General features: G+C 51.3%; 1 long non-coding RNA gene across 1 annotated transcript; it reads left to right on the top strand.

Annotated features, from left to right (window-relative positions):
• The first annotated feature begins 731 nt into the window (after positions 1-731).
• Positions 732-5,071, top strand: LOC121491546. The gene is made up of 3 exons (XR_005987999.1): positions 732-948; positions 1,322-1,422; positions 4,461-5,071. It is a non-coding gene; the product is annotated as an uncharacterized LOC121491546 (long non-coding RNA).
• Positions 5,072-12,550: the final 7,479 nt, after the last annotated feature.

The following is a 12,550-nucleotide window of genomic DNA, read 5'->3' as shown; positions in this document are numbered from 1 at the left end:
AGACCACCTCTGGTAATAATTCGGAAAGCTAAACACTGACTTTCTGGAACAGTCTGCTCAAGATGGCCAGGACTGACAACTTCCACAAGTTTTGTGCCCACTGCAACTTCGTACCAACCAGAGAAAGTTATATCCGCACTCCAACCAGTCCTACAGAATGCCCAGCTCCTAGTCACCTGCCTTACAGCTTCCCACACCAACAGCCTCCAGAGGAGGCACATCTGCACCCTTCCCTTTCTTTTTTCCTGCTGGAGGTAAAGCCTTCCCATTCCTCTGCCTGCCCTTGAGCCTCTTTTAAAACATCAGTGACCATGGCTGACTGACTCCCTTGCTGCAGCAAGCGTTGAATAAATAGCCTTTGCTTTTCTCCTTCGCTTGGTCTTCATTTAGTTCTACAAGGCCCAGGAATGGCGGCAGAGTGGGCAGCGAGGCTGCAAGCATCCTGTCAGTACCCTGGTTCCGCTGGGGATGGAGCTCTGAGCCCTCAGACGGTGGAGCTGCTGGCTGGTCCACTGGAAACGCTGATCAGACCTTTGGACTCAGCGGAGCCGAGCTGGAGAAGCCAAATTGACTCAGATTAAATCCCCCAGGCATAAAATCACAAAGAGTTTTTGTTAGATGCTGATTGGGAAGGAGGAGCCCCAGAGGTCTGGGGAAAGGGTAGGACATCTGGGAATAGAGAAATGAGGGAGAGGCAAGAACTGTGCCTAGAACATTAGCCAGGGATTGCCTGGAGCTGCTTTGGTGGGATGGAAAAGTGAGTCCAGATTCTTATCTGACCTCCACCAAGATTCTTTCATTCAGTCCACAGACATTTATTAAGCGCCTAGGATGTGCCAGGCCCCGTTCTGGGTGCTAGAGATGGGGCAGACAAGGCTGCCGACTTCCCAGCGCTCACACCCTAGCGGGGGAGACTGTAACGCCAAAGAAGTTAAGATGTCAGACGTGGTAAGTGCCCTGAGGACAATGGAAGGGGCTGGGGTGCCCTAGAGGGGGGTGCCAGGAGTGGGGCATGGCATTAGGAGGAGTGGCTGGGGAGGGCCTCTCAGAGGAAGGACATTGGGCTGACGCCAGAAGGAACCAGCGATGCAACTTTTAGGGCGAATAGTTTTCCAGGCAGAGGAGCAGCTGAAGCAAAGACCGTAAGGTGAGACCTGGGTTTGTTCAATGAGGATAGAAGTAAGGTCACCATGGCCAGAGCTGCCTGTGCAGAGAGTGATCCTTGGGGGATGACACCAGGAGGGAAGTTCAGGGATACTTGTTCAGGGCCTTCCAAGCCATTCTAAAGAGTTGAGATTCTGTTTTGTCCTCAATCTAATAGGAAGTTACTGAAAGACGGCACTGGCTGGCTGGCTTGCTGAAGCTACTTTGTCAAGGCCTTTGAAGCTCTCCTTTGTCGAAATCTTGACAAGATCCGGGCAGGTAGAGGATGTGTGTATGTGGGGAGACAGTGTTAAGGAGAGAAAACATGAATCAGACCCACTTGCTACAAGTAAAACCAAAATCCCTTGCTGAGTAGGACAAAAGGGGCCACAGAGTACATAAAAACCCCTGAAATCATACACTAATTTTGTGTGTGTACCCTATTTTAGGGAGGAACCCAGAGTTTTTCCAGACTCTAATAGGAATCTCTGCCACCAAACCAAACCAAAGCAAGCAAGCAAACAAACAAACAAACAAACAAACAAAAAAAACTCACAAAACCAGAAAAGGAGAATATTGACTTATATGCTTGTATATGCATGTGCCATCTCATGCACATGTTGGCCTGAGCAGGGGGAAGGATGGCAGGGCCGGATGGGACTTTTCACTGTGTACCATGTGCTTTACCTATTTTTAAAAGCCCACTTCAGGGATGCCTGGATGGCTCAGCAGTTGAGCATCTGTCTTTGGCTCAGAGTGTGATCCCAGGGTTTTGGGATTGAGTCCCACATTGGGCTCTCTGCAAGGAGCCTGCCTCTCCCTCTGCCTATGTCTCTGCCTCTCTCTCATCTCTCATGAACAAATAAATTAAATCTTAAAAAAAAAAATTTAAAAGCCCACTTCAGCATAAAGGACCTAAGCTGGAGAGGAATGGATGGGGTGGAGAAGAAGGTGCCAGAGACTTGGTGTGGCCAGGGAAGGGCAGAGACACATATCTGCTGATCCTGACTTGACTGCCCGACCCCTAGCCTGCGCGCACATGCCTCACTGTAAAGCGAGTCCCAGAGAGGGCCACACCTCACCCTGCAGAGGGCTCAGCTGCCTAGTGAGCACCAGTTGTGCTGTTCTGGGAGAGTCACAAGAACAGATCCTCTGGAGATGCCCTTTGTTCAGGTCACTGAAGCCACTGTCCTCCTCTGCCCATGCCCCAGGATCTTCTGATCCCCACACCTTCATAGAGAGAAGCCCGGGCCTCCTAAGCATGCACTGAGCCCCTCAGGAGCTCTTGGCTCAGATCTGAACACATGTCCATTACCAACGTCTTGGTTGGTCATTTTGCTTTGAGTAAAAGTTCCCCTGGCTCTGCCTGGTATCATGCAGTCCTTGCCAGACAGATGGAAGCTGAGATGGGGCTGTTTACTCAATTCTCTCCAACATCTCAGCTTGGATGTGCTTTGCCTCCCCACAAATAGGACTGGCCCTGCCTTCAGGACCCACCTGTTCTCAGCAATCAGCCAGTGGGTGGGGGCCAGCCTCCCTCGGGCATTCAGGTCCCTGGTAATCCAGGGCCACAAGGCAGGGAGCAGAGTCAGCTGCTGAGGACAGGTCCCTGGCAGGACACGGAGCAGGCGAGGGCCTCCTGGGCCACACTTGGGGATGGTACCAGGGTGGCTTTGTGCAGCTCAGTTAAATCACAGAGCTGCTCTCTCCTTCTGTGGAACAATTCAGACCTTTCAATACCTTCCTCCTGAGGCCTCTGGACCGGACAGGGGTACGGGCACAGTCATTTATACTTGCACGGCCTAACCAAATTTTACTGCCTCTTCTTCTAACTCTGGAATAAGTACATAATAACATCAACCAATATTTGTGGGGAGTTACTGCGGCCGGGCGCTATACAGTTAAAGACTTTATGTGTATCACCTCCTTAAAAACCCCACAGAACCCTGAAGCGGTGGCATGGCCAAGTCCCCTGCACACACAGCTGATCAGTCAGGGAGCTGGGACGTGAGCCCAGGCAGGCTGGGAACACCATGTGGGAACACGGTGCCTAAAGCCCCTGCTCCCAGGTGAAAACAAAATGATCTGTGGGAGGGCCCCACAGTCTCGCACCAAATGGGATCCCATCCACAGCCCAGTCACCAGAGAACAAAGGCACGGGTTCTTGACTGTTCCACCCGGAGCTCAGTGCAGTGTGGGGCACCTGCCAGCCTGGACCAAGGGTCCGGGGGCTCTCCCCCTGCCCTGCACGTCAGGACCTTGTGGCCCAGGGCAGCTCACGGCCTCCTGGGCCGTGTCTCCGGTAGAATAAGAGGACAGCCTGTTATTCTCTGGCCCTCCCAGCTTGGAAAGGCTGCTCCTCACTTTGGCTAACAGCGTCCCTCATCCCCTCCGTCCCTCATCCCCTCCAGCGGGTGCTCCCAGCTGGAGATTCCGGGCCGAGGCTCTGAGCCTTCTCCCCCCCAGTGCGGGGAAGGTGCGGGGAAGGCCCCGGCCAGGCCAGGAGGCGGGAGGCCAGGGCTCTGCTGGGCGCAGTGCTTGGCGTCTCCTGCCTCGGGTTCGCATCTGACACACATGGCAGGATGTCCGCGTGCACCCCCACTTTCTGAGGTTTGGGGGAAGATCCGATGAGATGATGAACCTGGAAACCCTGTGGAGACTGTGAGGCACAGGACGAGTTGGAGAACTTGGGGGTGAGGCGTGGCCCCCCTCCCCTGAGGGAAGCGGCAGGCCGGGCAGGGGAGGCGGTGAGGGGCGAGGAGCTGCCGGTTTTCCTCCTGGGCTCGCTGCTCCAGGCTTCAGAGGAAACGCCTCAGGGCGCTGCCCCCAAACCGGCTGCTGGGGGGGGCGGTGTGATGGTGCACCCGCTGCGTCCCCGGGCCTGGAACGCGAGCTCCAGGTGACCAAGGCCGAGGCCCCTGCTGGTTAGGAGCGCGGGGGCACCAAGGAGGGAGCAGCACGCAGCTCGGCCGCTCGGTGGGAAGAGCAGCCATCACCGGAGGAGAGCCCGGGAAATGCCCCCGGGGCAGTGACTGGCTGGTGGCTGCAGGAGCAGAGGGACCTCCTGCCCCAGCTCGCTGGCACCCTCCCGGCTCTCGCCCACCGTCCCCTATGTGGTCTCCCCTCTTGTCCTGGGACACCTGCCGGCCTGCTGCCCCTCTGTGTCCCCCCAGTTCTTCAACTGCCCTTGGAGTTCGCTCCCCCACCCCCGCAGGGTAAACGTTCCCCGCTGGGCTTGTGTCCCCATATCTTTTGTCCTAATGTCTCTGTGGCCACTTGTAAGCATTGTGCTGAAGCTTCCCTCGCATACACCACAGGCAAGAGGTGGCTATCCCGGGTCCTCAGCCGGCCTGCAGGGGAAACCAGGAAGTCTGAGGCAGAGCCCCTGCCCCCATGTGAAGCTCCTTATTGAAGAGTGAGCGGCAGGAAGATGCAGCCTGCCTGCCGGGCACTCCATGAAGCTACCGGCGGTAGGGACCACCGGAGCCGAGCCGAATGCAGCTGGAGGTTGGAGAGGTCATGTCCCACCAGCATGTGCTCCCTGGAAGAGGTGGCATTTGAGCTGACCCTGAAGAGTCGGGTGTGAGGAATGAGAAGGAGAGGAGGCACGCCATGGAGGCTCTGAGCACAGTGTGACGACGCATCTGCATTGATCACTGCCACCGTCATCCATGTAGGAGGTGAGGTGGTGGCCACAGAAAGGACGAGGGCACATAACTGTGTGAAGGACAGGAAGTCTTTGGGCTAAGAGCACTGGATTTCACGTCTGTGACCTGACCTGAGACTTAACTCTGGGTTTGCCAGGAACTGCCACAATCTCTCCACTTATAAAACAGAGGACTGGGCAAAATGCTTCTGAAGTTCCATGCTACTCTAGAGCAAGGAGAGAAAGGACTACAGATAGATGATTCTGGGATTTTGAAGAACAGTCCAGACAACAGGAGGTGAGAAGAGGTAAGAAGTCAGGAGAGGAAGCAGATTTGAGAAGACTTCAGTTGTTTTGTGTGTGTGTGTTTTAATTTTTATTTATTTGAGATTGAGAGAGGGTGAGAGCATGAGGGGCAGAGGGAGAAGCAGGGAGTTCTGATACAGGCTCAAGCCCAGGACCATGACCTGAGCCGGAGGCAGATGCTTAACCAACTGAGCCACCCAGGCACCCAAAGAAGATTGCAGTTGTAAGTAAACTGAGTGGACGTCCCCATGATGCTTTCTTCTGCTGGGTTCCAGATCACCATCACCAAAGGCTGACCTGGTCTGTCCTGCTGGCGCATCCACTGCATCCCTCCTCCAGGACTGTGACCCTGGCTGCAGCAAGGTCAAAGTAAGAAACAGGAACTGGCCTTTGCTGCACATTTGTCAGCTTCTCCCTCAGTGAATAAACCTCTATCATCACCAACACACAGTTTGCTGGAAGAGGAGCCAGTGCCGTGAGGGTGGGATCCCCTAAATCGACAGTTAAGTTTCCATCACCCCAGGGGACTAGAAGCCTGAAAAAGAAATTATTGAGAAATACACTGAAATGTGGTTCCTTTACACCTGGGTTCCTGCACCCATGTTAGTGCCTGGTTCACAGGCAAGCCCCCCCAAAGAGTGGGTTAGACAAGGGGTGTCACACTTGGCTGCACACACAACCCCTATGGAGCTCAGGAACAAGATCGCAGAGGCTGGGGACCCAGCTCCAGTCATTTAATAATCTGTGCATGCTGGCAGGCTGTTGTCGGGTGCATTTAAGTGAGAGGCTCCCTAGCTTGGAGAGAACCGCCGCGGCCAGGGGTTTGGGCCAGGGAAGGGCATGGACGGAGATGGTCCTGGGAGAGGAGGATTTGGCTCAGAGACTGAGCTGGGGCTCGGGGTGGGGTGGGTAGATGCTGCAAGTGCAGAGGGGAGAGGGGGCAGAGGGCCTTCCAGGCGAGGAGACACACAGGCCCTGGCTGAGGGGCTCAGTCTGTTTGGGGTGGGTGAAGCTGGAGGGGCAGGCTGGGGCCACAGGGCAAGGCTCTGGATGCCAAGCTCAGAGCCAGAAGAGATCCCGAAGCTGCCAAGGGCAGGAAAGGCTGTGAGCAGGGGAGGGAGACCCTCTCCAGCACCGTGCAGATGGGGCCCTTGAAAAGGTGCCTGAATGAGCCATGGCCTGTGGTCAGAGGGCAAGCCTGCACTATATCCTGCCTCGACTTGCCTTTCCTTCACGTCATGCCCTGACTCTTCTATTTCTGACTTCAAGTACTTGGTATGTATGAAATTCTTGCCTCTCCTTTGGCAGCCCTGCCTGCCTCTCTGGCCACAGTTTTGAGTTTGTACCCTTGTTCTTACCCTTTTATGTCTGGTTTCTTCGGCCTTCAGCACAATCTGTCAAGATTAATTTGACACCAAACTGGCTTTCTCTAGAAAGGCAGGGAAACCTCTAGGCATGAGAATAAGATCCATGTGGGGAGAATTACCATGGCCCCTTCCCTAAGGCAGTTAGTGTCCTCTGTGTTCAGGGACAGACAACCCATGGACCTTGAGGTGCAGGCAGCAGAAATAGTTGTTCAGATTCTGGCCCATAGAATCTAGCGCTTGGCGGGCCCTTCCCTGCTCTGCTCTGTAACTGTGAATTCCTCAAACCATGAATGGGACCCCCATCACTTCCAGAACCTGTTCTTTCTGTTTACCCTTGCTCTGCTGGTAAAATTCTTAATTTGCTTCTGGAATTAGGTGAGGGATTGGGAATTGGGTCCAATTTTATCCCATGGACCTTTACTCTCTTGTAGGAGCCTCTCTGGGCTGGGAAGATGGGTTTCTGTCACCTTCCTTACTTGTGACAATCCACTATTTCCTGCTCTTCACTCACATCTGTAGTTGATCTTGAAATTGGTCACAGTACCATGTGTGGCCAGGACACTGAGTGTACTTCCAGAGACTCAAGAAGGAAATAATGGGTTGCTCTGTTTTCTCAGAATGCTTGGAGTCCTGAAGCCTTGTCCCCACCACCACTAGGCAGCACCTGCCCTGCTTTTTATGACCCGGCCCATCTTCCCAGAGCATCTGTGCCCTCAGCTACTGCTGACCCCAGGCCAGCCCACTGTACCTCACTCTTTGGTCCGGGAACCCCCATGGAACCAGGAGCCTGCCAAGCCAGGAAGCTATCACAGAACTCAGTCCTGGTGGCGTAGCCGCTGCCAGATGTCTTAGCAAGGAAGACAGCTCCTGCCCAGACAGCAACCTAACTTTCTCCCTCAACCCCGGGTGCAGAGGCTGGGCCACGATCTCAACCTGCTGTGAAAACCTGAGAATGTGTACATGTGTGCTCTGTCGCTGGCAATCCTTGCTGAGTCCCACTGGGCTCTGAGGGTCCCCTGGGCAGAGAACTGATGGGCCAGCTTATACATCTTCACACAGTGCAGAGTCTCGATCTCTGTGGCACACCAGCTAAAAACCAATTTGAACAGCACCGTTAACCATAATAACACTGACTCACTTCTCTATGGGACTCTAAGCTTTCACATACGTGCTATCATCTTTGTTTTTTTTTAAAGATTTTATTTATTTATCTACTTCAGAGAGAGATCATAAGCAAGAGGAGAGGCAGAGGGAGAGAAAGGGAGAAGTAGACTCCCCACTGAGCAGGGAGCTCACCCCCAGGCTCCTGGGATCATGACCTGAGCCAAAGGAGATGCTTAACTGACTGAGCCACCCAAGCGTCCCTTGATTTTGGTTTTTATGATAAGCTATGAAGTAGATAAGCTGGGTACTGTTGTCAGTCCATTTTTAGAGATGACCAAGCTGAGTATGCCTGAGGCCACACCAGTCCCCAAATGACAGAACTGGAACTGGAGTCTGGAGCAGTATCAGTTCTCCTGCACTTCATCCTTCGGGCCCCAGTGCAGTGTCACCAGCTCATAGCAGAGCAGCAGCACAGACCAGCGTGGGCTCCCTAGGCCCTGGTAGCTGCAATGTCCTGTGGATACTTTGAATCTTCTCTAAGATCCTAAAGACAGGGTTGAGTGGAAGCTTCTGTCAGAGGGACAGGCCCTGGCCAATCAGTCCCTATCCCTGGTGATAGGTACCATTTTATTAAATCTGTAAACTGGCTGTATTGAGACTATATCAGAGGGATGCTGTCTGAGAAATCTTCCAACCTAGCAGACAATGAATATCCGCAAACATCTTGGAAGCCTGTTCCAGAAGCTCTAGCTGATGGCCACGTCTTCTAAACACATATGAAAGAAGATATGCACGTGAGCCCAAACCACTTCACACAGTTATAAAATACAGATGATGCTATAAACCTAATTCGGCCAAGGTTATGTCCAATCAATTCATTCAATTCCATTAACATTTACTGAGCACATCTTGTCTGCGGAATGCTGATGAACAGACAGACATGTGGCTCAGGGAAGTACTGAGGCAGGCTTTCACCAAGGACCCCAGGACCTGCCTGAGAGGCACTATATAGACTGAAGCATGGAAATCAAATTGAGAAGAATTCTGACCTTGGGAGTTTTCTGACCAAATTTAATGTCTCCAGAGCAGTAACTAGGAAACCAGAGCGTCCCATCCGTGTCTTGGTCCTCATTTACCAAACTACTCACATTCTGTTTCTGCATCATTTTATTACCCTAGAGCCAGCAGAGCCGTGCTAGGACAAGACTGCACCAAAAAGTACTGGAATGTGGCCAGAGCTGAGACAGTACTCCCTATCTCTCATTCGTGGGCTCATCCCACAAGCTTTTAATAAATGCCTACTATGTGCAAGGTGAGGTGGGAGATAACAAGGTAAACATGGTCCCCACACTGCAGGTTCTGTTCTCATAACTTGTGGGAAGTGAGCTAATGGGCCAAAGGCAAAGCCTGATGGTCAGAAGAACGGCATCAGTGAAAGAAAACAGCGTGAACCAATGTGACAGGACGTTAGAAATCAACAGTTGGAGACCAGCCTGGTGTGTAGCGATTGGGAAAAGAGTGGCTCTTCTGGAACAAAGGAGTTGAGCAAACTGTGATTCTGAGAGGCAGAAAAGCCAACACCAGGCTTTCTGAAAATGGTTGCTATGACCACAAACCAAAAGACAGTTTCGTGTGAGCTCCTGGGTCCCACCTGTAGGCATCAGCATTATCTGGAATAGGGACAATGTCTCACAGGAAACATTAGTTAAAAATGCTACTTTATTTAACACAACACTCCCTTAATCTACTACGGGGGGGGGGGGGGGGGATGGTTAAGCCAACTCAGCTGAGTTTCTCAAAAATCTCACTTGCATACAACATATACAGATAGTAGCTCCTACCTGTGATGAGATTTGGGAGCAAAGTACTGCATTTCTGTGTCTTTGTTTCCAAATCTGTTAAGATGAGCACTGTGCACAGAGTAAGCACTCTATACATGTGAGCTATCTCACTGTGTTAAACCACTGTGTTAAAGTCAAAGTCAAACGAATACTCAGCCTGTCCCCCTCTTTTTCTTTTATCTGTCTTATCTCTAGAGGTACTTTAGGGTAAACATCTAATTATCCCATAATCTTTGAAAAACAGTTCTTTTCATCATCGAGGCAGTGTCCACAGATTGAATATGATACTTCCCAAGTTGCTGAAGCATAGGAAATTCTTTCCTTTGTACAGTATTTTCAGACCACCAAGTCATGGGAGGTGACAGCTATAGTAAATCTTGTGAGCTCTTCTTAGCGGAAAGGACTATTTCTGACCTTCAGTTCATGAAAGTTGCAAATGTCAGAGGCAGACCTTACCCTTCTCCCAGGCTCCCTCCCCCTCCACTGTGTTCAGGGGCACCCTTCTGTTCTGCAGCTTGCCTCCTCCTAGATAAATGACTGTTAATGGGATGTCGTTCCCAGGGCACTGAAAGGTCCTGGCCCTAAAATATCTTGCTCTGGCCCTGTGGGCTGGTCATTTCATCACCTGTGCATTGTACTCTGAGGTCTCAGCAAAGGGGCTTCCTCTCCAAAACCAGGTCTATAAATATGCCTCTGGGTTAGGGCTGTTTGTGGGCAACAGTCCCTAGATAAACTAGACATGTAGGCAGGGCAGATTAACCCATGATCTTCCCAAGATCTTTAGGAACACAGAACCATCACTGAGGATGTTTTAAGGAAGGGCACAAACTCGAGGTTTGTAGACAAATCTGATCAATAGTCATGTTTTGTGGAATGTATTTACTGTCCTAAGAATTTTTTTAAATGGCTTTTCAATATTTTCAAACCAGGGTATAACTTCTGAAAAACAAAAACAAAATATAGAAGCTCTAGCAACATTGTCCTGCATCCCCACAAAATCACAGGAGTCTCTTGTGTCCCCAGTCTGCTCACCTATCTGCCCACAGGCCTCTGAGCTTGGGTGGAAAAGTTGGGAGACCAGGCCTGGGCACCTAGGACTCATTTGTCTTTTCTGTAACATTCCAATTCAAATATGTATTTTAGGGCAGCCCCGGTGGCGCAGCGGTTTAGCGCCGCCTGCAGCCCAGGGCGTGATCTTGGAGACCCTGGATCGAGTCTCACGTCAGGCTCCCTGTAGGATGCCTGCTTCTCCCTCTGCCTGTGTCTCTGCCTCTCTCTCTCTCTCTCTCTCTCCTCTCTGTGTATTCTCATGAATAAATAAATAAAAATCTTAAAAAAAAAAAAAAGAATTGTTAGGAGGGGGGCGCCTAGGTGGCTCACTGGTTGAGTTATCTGCCTTGGCTCAGGTCGTGATTCCCGGGTCCTGGGATCGAGTTCCACATCGGGATCCCTGATCAACAGGAAGCCTGCTTCTCCCTCTCCCTCTGCTCCTCCCCCTGCTTGTGTGCTTTCTCTGTCGTGTTCTTTCTGAAATGAATTTACAAAATCTTTAACAACAAAAGAATTGGGCAGCCCCAGTGGCGCAGCGGTTTAGTGCCGCCTGCAGCCCAGGGTGTGATCCTGGAGACCCTGGATCGAGTCCCACCTCAGGCTCTCTGCATGGAGCCTGCTTCTACCTCTGCCTGTGTCTCCGCCTCTCATTCTCTCTCTGTGTCTCTATGAATAAATAAATAAAAATATTTAATAAAAATAAAAACAAAAGAATTGTCAGGTAGGAGCGTCTGAAACCCTGTGATTTTGTGGAGTTGTAGGACAATGTTGCTAGAGCTGCTGCTGCTACTGCTGTTTCTTTACTTATTTAAGAGAGAGTGTGAGTAAGAGAGAGAGAGAGAGCATGGGAGGGGGTGGAGCAGAGGGAGAGGGAGAGGCAGACTTCCTGCTGATCAGGGAGCCTGATGCGGGGTTCCACACCGGGACTCTAGGATCACTACCCCAGCCCAAGGCAGGCCCTCAAATGACTGAGCTCCCCAGGATCTCTTAGAGCTTCTATTTTTATGTTTTTATTTTTCAAGAGAAGCTATTAACTATCTGGTTTTAAAATACTGACAAGTCAATAAAAAAAAAAAAACCCACAAAGCTTGAAAATACTGTGCACTTGGGTAGCTCAGTCAGTCAATTAAGCCTCAGACTCTTGTTTTGGCTCAGGTCATGATCCCAGGATTGTGAGTTTGAGCCTGGAGTCCAGCTCTGCATTCAGCAAGGACTCTGCTTGAGTTTCTCTCTCCCTCTCCCTCTGGCCCTCCTGCTCTTGCTGTCTGTCTGTCTCTCAAATAAATAAATAAATCTTTAAAAAAAAGAAAAAGAAAATAGTCAACCCAACAATCTGTGACTATGGTTCATGAGTAGATGGCAAATAAAAATCTTAAATAGTAGTAACCATTTATTATCTACTCTATGTCAGCCATGTTGTATAAATTATGTATTTATTAGCCTAACTAAACATAGAGCTTCTGGGTGAAAACTCAAACAATACATAAGCGGACAGGGTAAAAAGCGGACAGGGTAAAAAGCTAAAGCCTTTTTTTTTTTTTTGCTCCCCAGGTGTGACCACCCTGAGTCTGGGGTGCATTCCTCCAGATCTGGGTGGGCAGCCCTATCTCCAAGCCCATCAGACACGTCAGATGAGTTCCATTTTACAGACAAGGAAACTGCAGCACAGAAAGGTTGAAGTCTTCACCCAGGATCACACAGCTGGTGCCTCCTGGAGCTAAGATTCACATCCAGATCCTCTGACTCCTAAGTCAGCGCATTTCTTCTGCTACACGCCCTATGTGTGTAACGTTTTTTAAAAAAGATTTTATTTATATATTCATGAGAGAGACACACGCACAGGCAGAGGGCGAAGCAGGCTCCCTGCAGAGAGCCCAACGCGGGCTGCATTCTGGGACCTGGGGTCAGGCCCTGGGCCGAAGGCAGACAGACGCCCAACCGCAGAGCCAGCGTCCCTGTGTGTGACATTTTATGGATGAGGAAATCGAGGCTCGTCGAGGTCCCCGAGCCGTCACACCGCGCGGTCACAGCCCCACCCTGCATGGAGCCTGCTTCTACCTCTGCCTGTGCGTGTGTCAGGGCTGACAGGCAGG

This window comes from Vulpes lagopus, chromosome 5 (assembly GCF_018345385.1).
Source record: "Vulpes lagopus strain Blue_001 chromosome 5, ASM1834538v1, whole genome shotgun sequence".
In the NCBI taxonomy this organism is placed as follows: domain Eukaryota; kingdom Metazoa; phylum Chordata; class Mammalia; order Carnivora; family Canidae; genus Vulpes; species Vulpes lagopus.
The sequence above is the reverse complement of the archived record's forward strand: the minus strand, read 5'-3'. Positions and strand labels throughout refer to the sequence as shown.